At 37.0% G+C, this 7846-nt stretch overlaps 1 long non-coding RNA gene across 11 annotated transcripts; it reads right to left on the minus strand.

Annotated features, from left to right (window-relative positions):
- Positions 1 to 689: 689 nt before the first annotated feature.
- LOC110912975 lies at positions 690 to 4205 on the minus strand. Of its 11 annotated transcripts, none has more exons than XR_002578307.2 (9): positions 3992 to 4205; positions 3705 to 3909; positions 3613 to 3624; positions 3284 to 3513; positions 3148 to 3212; positions 2654 to 2836; positions 1953 to 2307; positions 1785 to 1870; positions 690 to 1154 (listed from the first exon to the last, which is right to left on the minus strand). It is a non-coding gene; the product is annotated as an uncharacterized LOC110912975 (long non-coding RNA). The 11 variants fall into 11 exon arrangements; XR_002578309.2 differs by having other exon boundaries at positions 3284 to 3424; positions 3572 to 3624; positions 3992 to 4204; XR_002578308.2 differs by having other exon boundaries at positions 3284 to 3427; positions 3572 to 3624; positions 3992 to 4204.
- Between the last annotated feature and the right edge of the window lie 3641 nt (positions 4206 to 7846).

Genomic DNA, 7846 nt, shown 5'->3' on the forward strand with positions numbered 1-7846 from the left:
ATATCACTTTGGTTGGTGAGTTTAGGGCTATGTACAGGGCGGTTCGGTTTTGTGCCATAACCAAAACCAAATTCGCGATGCAAAGGAAAACACAACACTTGTTAGTAATTTTAAGGGTGTGGCAATTTACAATAGGATACTCGTTTAGCGTTAGTTTATCAGTCGTCTCGTGATTTATTGAATAGTACTAAGTTAGTTTTCTTATTCGTGATATGTTGGCACTCGTTTTTTTGTTTATCAATTCTTTGGCGATATACCTTTGTTCATTTTTTTAGCTGTAGGTTCGGCGTGATATATCTTGCCTTGAATGTTTTTGGAATTTTTTAAGTGAGTACGAAGAAAATTTGAGGTTGTTAGATACGTTTAACCAATTTGATAAACTATGAGTTTAAAGTTGATGTAGGATAGCGTAATTAGGTTAAAGGGAAAACAGTTAACTAACTTACTGACTTTTAATGTCAAATATTGATGGATATACTATGAGTTTAAAGTTGATGTAGGATAGCGTAATTAAGTATATTGATGGATATACTAAAGGGAAAACAGTTAACTAACTTACTGACTTTTAATTGTTTAGTTTAAAAAACAATATCAAACGAATTATAACATAGAATACAATTAAGTTTCTGAAAAAAAAAAGATAAAATAGGAAATGTAAGATAAATCATCAAGCACAAGTACGATTGGTGTTCATCACATGCAAGAGGATATGTTTAAAAAGGAGAAGTTTGACCGCCTAAGTCTGTAGTTATGAAGTATAAAAACATGTTTTCAATTAAGTTTTTGCTTGCATGTAATTTTTTGCTACACGCACTTGTAATGTACAGAAGCAAACGACTCCATCATCCGATGAAATATACACAAGCACTCAAATGCTTATTTTGAGTGCCCCTAGCCAGCAACTTAGATGTTGCTACACGTATTCTTCTTTTTGCCTCAAGTTCCAATCTTCTTGAATTTAAACAAGATGAAATTGGGAAGATTGACACAGATCTTATCAATGTTCGTTTGTCATCCCTATTTTTACTAAAGTTTGAAAAGAACTTAAAACTTTTAGCAGCGCCATATCTTCTTCTGTTGCCAAGTGTTTTTAAGGCGCTCCAACAACTCTCCATCTTTACTCCGTCTTTAGCCATGCCTATTCGTGCATACGCCTGTTCAACACAAATAAACTTTTCTTATTAACCTGCCTATACACTTTTGTATAAACTATTTACTTGCATCAGCAAGTAAACACATGTATCTAAGCCTAAGCTGAATCTATGACAATTAGCCTTGAAGTTTAATGAAAGTCTACGACAACTATAAACTCAACCAATAGGAATATGTCACCTCCTTTGAACCCATTTGACCACTAAAAACCACAATTCATTTACATAGCTGGCCAGCTATAATCACTAATTGTTTAAAAAAAATTGGAACTAAAGCCATTGTTGGTAATCCCTTTTTACTACATTGCTAAAGGGCGAGCAAATAGAATATGATTTTGATGATCCCTTTTTACTATATGGATCGAAACGGGATCGATTCGGGTCGGGTTTCGGGCCGACACGGGTTTCTACACGGGATGGGTTTCGGATCGCAGCGGGTTTTGTACCGTTTCGACGCGTTCCGTTTCAACATGAACAGTTTCGACGCGAACCGTTTCGACCCGTACCGTTTCGACACGAACCGTTTCGACGCGTACCTTTTTAAATGACCGTCTAATGCGATTCACGCTGTTCACTATTTTATATTTAGCGGGTCTCTTTTAGTCAAACTTTACTTTGGAATTCATAACTTACCAGTCATATCAATAATTACACATTTTACAGATGTGCCATTATTAGCTGCTAACCACTCTTCCTCTTCTCTAATCCATCTCAATATCCTGCAAAAGAAACCGAAACTTCAACAGCCCAAGATGCATTTCCAACTTGTAACTTTTTGCATTAACGACTTGTATATCATACCTTTCTTGTAGATACATATTGGATCCATATATAAACTGGCCCACCGTGAACCGGCTCGTCTCTATGGTTGAAGTGATCACCCGTACCGTTTCGAATCGAACCGTTTCGACGCGGACCGTTTCGACCAGTACCGTTTCGAACCGAACAAAATTGACCCTTGATGTACAATCTGTTTAAAAAAACATTTTTAACCGTTCCGACCGGAACCCGTTTCGACCCGAACCAAAACAACCCCTTTTTAATTACCCCGTTTTGACCCGAATCTGTTTTGACTCATGACCCGACCCGACCCGTTTGCCAGGTCCACTTAAGATGTTCCAAGAGATATTGAATAGTCTGCATAACATGTGTTTTCCTGCAAGATGCCAGCAATAAATTAAATAATACATAAATTAAACTAAGTGAGAAGGTACACATTAACAATATTGTTCAAGTATGAGCCTTAAGATGTGGATCATGCTACTGACCTAATAATTTAAAAGATGTTAACAGATTCAATACCAGGTTATTAAAATCAAAGTGCAAAAGTGTATAATGACACTACAATGTTAATCAAAAAAAAAAAAAATAGAATTGAGGATTGTCATTATAATAACACCTGTTAACCATATATGATAAAAATTAGGAAACTTTTGTATCCTATCTTCTACTGATTTACACATGATTTGAATTACAGAAATAAAATGTCATAATATTCCTACCTCTTGACCATGAAGTGGGAAAATCGTATGCATTATATGGTCACCGCCTATAATCAAGGTGTGTAGAAAGAAGCGAGTCAGAAACACCATTTGATAGATCAAACTCATTGTCGATATCACCAAATCCTTCCTCATTTTCATCAACATCAACTCTTGTAAATACACTATATGCTGCTCCTTCATCTGGATGATATATCTCAACATTATGTCTAAAAAATACAAACTTTTACATAGTAGAGGGTAGAAACTATGGGTAGGTCGAAAATTCATCCATTTTATTTTTTATCATAATATGCAACAATATATTGCATGATTCCTTTCAACTCTCCATACTTTATGACCGGAAACATGAGCAATGTCAAAACATTCAATCAATGGGCAACCAGTGGGAGCGAAAACATTATTATTTTATTGTTTCATAGAAAAGTACCAGAATCGAAGCAAATCAAAATACATGATGAATTCAAAGTATCATAAAACATATTTTTATTTACCTTCAACGAAACCCTAGTCTCCTCCACCGGAGTTCATCAGAGGTGTCGAAACCATTGTCGGAAAGCTGTAACAACCAGTCAAAATCGTCATTACACGGATCAATCTAACAACCAATGGAAGTGGAGAAAGACTTACCGGACCATCGTCTTCGCCGGAACCCTTGGAATCTATCGATAATGTTTACGTGATTCTTAAGGACCACCACCGTATGGAAAGTTCTAGCCGAATCATTACCTCCGTTTATAGCTTGCCCATTCCGTCCATCGGATTTCCTGCCTTCTGATTAACAAGTTGTGGTGAGAAAAGAATGAACTCAAGTGTTTTTAACCAGCAACACAGACTTTCCAAAGAATACAAGGTGCTAGCTGCAAGTACATAAGAGGACCAGTTATGATTGCCTCAACTAATATGTACATATATTACCTCCCTAAAAGGATTCAAAGTGTGAGTTCTTGTCAGACAACCTCCATGCTAATCTGCATCACTTCATTCCAAAAACCTTAACGTTAACACAATTACATATAACTTGCATACATTTAAATTTAAAATAGCATACCTGTTTATCGGGTCAAAATGATGGCCGTTTGAGAAGCTATGGTCGGCAAATGATGACATCATAGTAGCAGCCTGAATTCAACAAGTTTTCTCTAGGTATCCTAAGATTGTCAAACCTGAAACACATGTAGACTCGAGATTAATACTAACGCTGGTCGTTGTCCACCGTCTGTGTTGCCTTCCATAACGCTGGTCGTTGTCCACGTCTGAAAATGACCACACAACCACAGGTCGGTGGTTATTTACCATTTAAACAAACGGGAACTCGATTAGGGTTTGGAGGTTGACCTTAGCCGGAGTACCTTCAGATCTAATCTGAAAAAAACTGATGCTCTTTTTCTTCTTCGGTTTAATGATGGAGAGAGAGAGAGAGCAGATCGAGATCCTGGTTATCATCTGAGAGTGGGTTTGAAATTCAAAATATGATTAGGGGTTTTTCTTGTCCCACCTAACTGTGCGTTTTTGAAGGGAAGGGCTTTATGACTTTTTCCTAATTTGATGTGCTTGAAATGCTTGCACATGAGCTTTAAAAGTTAATAAAAGTTGGCTTTAATTAAATGTATATTTACGCACTCAAAGCGGGCTTGGGTAAAAAAAATGTTGGCTTTAATCAATTGTACATTTACGCATCGGCTATTTGTACTTTATGAACGCACGGCGAAACTAAAAAAAGAAAACTATCGAAACGTTTAAAAAAATGTGCCGATCGTCATGGTACCTTCAGATTTTTTTAAAACATTATAGGTTGTAACATATCGCAGGAATACGTTAAAGAATTAAAGAGGGGGGGGGGGGAAGTGTAACTAATTACCCATAATTATGTTAAATGTAAAGGATTTAAATGTAAGAGATTGAGGGACTAAAAAATAATTATGGTTTAAAAGACCACTTTACCCTCATTTTAGGGGGTTATTTATAAATAAAGGGAGAAGAAGTTCTTAACTTTTGGGAATCCTTCCCTCCTGCATTATAATATAGTATAGATATGTATGTATGTATGTATGTATGTATGTATGTATGTATGTATGTATGTATGTATGTATGTATGTATGTATGTATGTATGTATGTATGTATGTATGTATGTATGTATGTATGTATGTATGTATGTATGTATGTATGTATGTATGTATGTATGTATGTATGTATGTATGTATGTATGTATGTATGTATGTATGTATGTATGTATGTATGTATGTATGTATGTATGTATGTATGTATGTATGTATGTATGTATGTATGTATGTATGTATGTATGTATGTATGTATGTATGTATGTGTGTGTGTATGTATGTGTGTATGTATGTGTGTATGTATGTGTGTATGTATGTGTGTATGTATGTGTGTATGTATGTGTGTATGTATGTATGTATGTATGTATGTATGTATGTATGTATGTATGTATGTATGTATGTATGTATGTATGTATGTGTGTATGTATGTGTGTGTATGTATGTATGTATGTATGTGTGTATGTGTGTATGTGTGTATGTGTGTATGTATGTATGTGTGTATGTATGTATGTATGTATGTATGTATGTATGTATGTATGTATGTATGTATGTATGTATGTATGTATGTATGTATGTATGTATGTATGTATGTATGTATGTATGTATGTATGTATGTATGTATGTATGTTTTCACCTATTCTCGGTGTCGTAGTTTTACTAACAAGCACTTACTTATTTATCCGTTTATTATTATTTTTATTTCTATCTTTTGTAGTAGTGGCGTGCTTATATATGTTTTTTTAGAAGCTTATGTCTTGGTTATGGTTTTTGGAGCCGGGGGTCTCACTGGAAGCAGCCTCTCTATCCCCTGGGACAGAGGTAAGGCGTGCCTACATCCTACCCTCCCCAGACCTTATCAATAGCTTCGCTATATGTGGGATTATACTGGGTATGGTTGTTGTTGGTTGTTGTTGTAGTTGTAGGAGAGTTTGTCAGCAGATGATGTAAACCAATAGGACATTTACAAATTCTAACAAACCAGGACTACATGGAGAAGCAGAAGATAATGGAAATCAATGATAAACTTGATATGGTACAAATATTAACTACCATGTAATTTAGTTACTCACATTTTCATGTGTTTTTCGGTTATAACAGAGGAAACTTGCATATGTTATTTACAGGTGAAGGATATAGTGAGACCAGGTTGTTCTTATGAGGTATTGAACACCGCCTTGCCTTACGTTGTATGTCATCGCTTGCCACAACACTCTCCACGACGTCACAAAAAGTTCGAGCATCACTTTGAACGACATCCTCCCTGATCGTGACGCATTTAGTGTGTTTTGACTGTCACTGTGTAATATTTAGGAACGTAATTTGGGTTTGTTGTTATTGTTGTACACTTGTACCATGTGTAACTTGAAAGTTTTGCTGTTTAGTGGTCAATATAGTGTGTTGACTTGACATTTAGACTAAAGGGTATGGAGAGGATGGGCTTGGAGGGGATGAGCCGCCACGTAGGCGCCACGTAGGAGTGGCTTGGAGAGGATGGACCTAGGGGGGTGGGGGATGAACCCCTTTGTGTATATATATGTATGTATGTATAGGTATATGTGAGAGAAGGAAGGAGGAGAGAGGACCGGCTACCCCGGCTGTGGGGTGCCGGTTGTGCCGAGCCGAGCCCCAGGGGGCGGTGTGGGGGACCGGCGCCGGTCCTAGCCGGGCCTCAGCCGGCCCCCATACCTTCTAGTCTTACGTATTATGCATTGCTTGTTGACTTGACAAAAACACAGTACGACCCAACACTTCTCTGTGTAGTCTGGTCAGATGTCCAAAATGTTCAGAAAATTATGCGTACTAATACATTAGTTGACCAAGGGTATGGTTACTTTAAAAGAAGTCAAACTGAATTTCTTTCCTGGAACATATGGTATATGAGCCCAAACAGATAAACTCAAATACGAGACGAATATTCACAGATTGACACGAACAGGATACGTTTAATCCAGTTGTTTTCTTTTTTTCATAATAATACAATTTCACAACCAAAAATACATATGCATACAAAATAATTACATTTTAATTATATAATCTAATGACATATTCTCTTTTTAACCTTATATTTAATTTTTGGCCTATAAATTAGGATATAAAACACATTTAAAAAATAATGATAATTTTGCAGTCAAAACAGGTCAGACTTGATATCGAAGATTGGATGGTTAAGGTTGGGCAGCAACCTCAGTTGTAGTCAAGTAAAATCGCTGTCTCAAAGGTGAACTGTTTTGTGTGGCGTGCTTACAGCGGTAAGATTCCGACAACGATGGCGTTGGCTGCCCGGAGCATTGCTTTCGGCGATGTACTATGTCCACCATGTAGTATTCATATTGAGACAGCAGACCATCTTTTGGGAACCTGTACTTTTGCCCTTGAACCTCTATTTCAATATAATCCGCATATAGTCTTTCTTCAAATCTTTGATCGCTACAATTAAGAAACCAAGATAACGAACTCCCAATCCCCTTATGCTGCAATCTCTGGTACTTCGGTTTAATTCTTGATTCAAGACCGTAAGTGAAATATTCCGGAAACTCAACCAATTCTTTCAATGGCCTTCCCATTTCACTCTTGAAAAAGTAAAAACTATTTTTCATCAAAGCAAGTAACTGCGGGCATTTCACGATCATCTTAGCGACGTCTTCTACTGATATACCTCGTCCAAGAAGAAACTCTCATCCCCAAAAAGTACGCATATTGTGTCACCATGGGACCGATATCTCTTGCATTGAAACCAATGTTCACCAAATACGCAACCAAAGTACTCATCGTTCCTTCTATCTTAAACCCTGACAGCTCGGGATACTTCATTAACACATACCCAATATCCTGTTTCTCAACATCTAATCCGCGAAGAAACCTAACGACAGGAGGCACAAGCTCCACAACCACACTAGCGTGAAGCACCTACGGATACTTGTTCACAAACTCACCCATTTTCGACCGTTGAATCCCAACACAGGAATGATATTCTTTGTAACACTACAACAAGCATTCTGCAAGAACACTGCACGCTGGCGCATCACATCACATCACATGTTGACGGTAACTCTACCTCCTCTAATTCATCAGGAATTATTCCTATGCTTTTCAAGACACTAACGAAGTTTTAAATAAAGCAACTACATGATA

The sequence above is a fragment of the Helianthus annuus genome, chromosome 15 (assembly GCF_002127325.2).
Source record: "Helianthus annuus cultivar XRQ/B chromosome 15, HanXRQr2.0-SUNRISE, whole genome shotgun sequence".
Taxonomy (NCBI): Eukaryota; Viridiplantae; Streptophyta; class Magnoliopsida; order Asterales; family Asteraceae; genus Helianthus; species Helianthus annuus.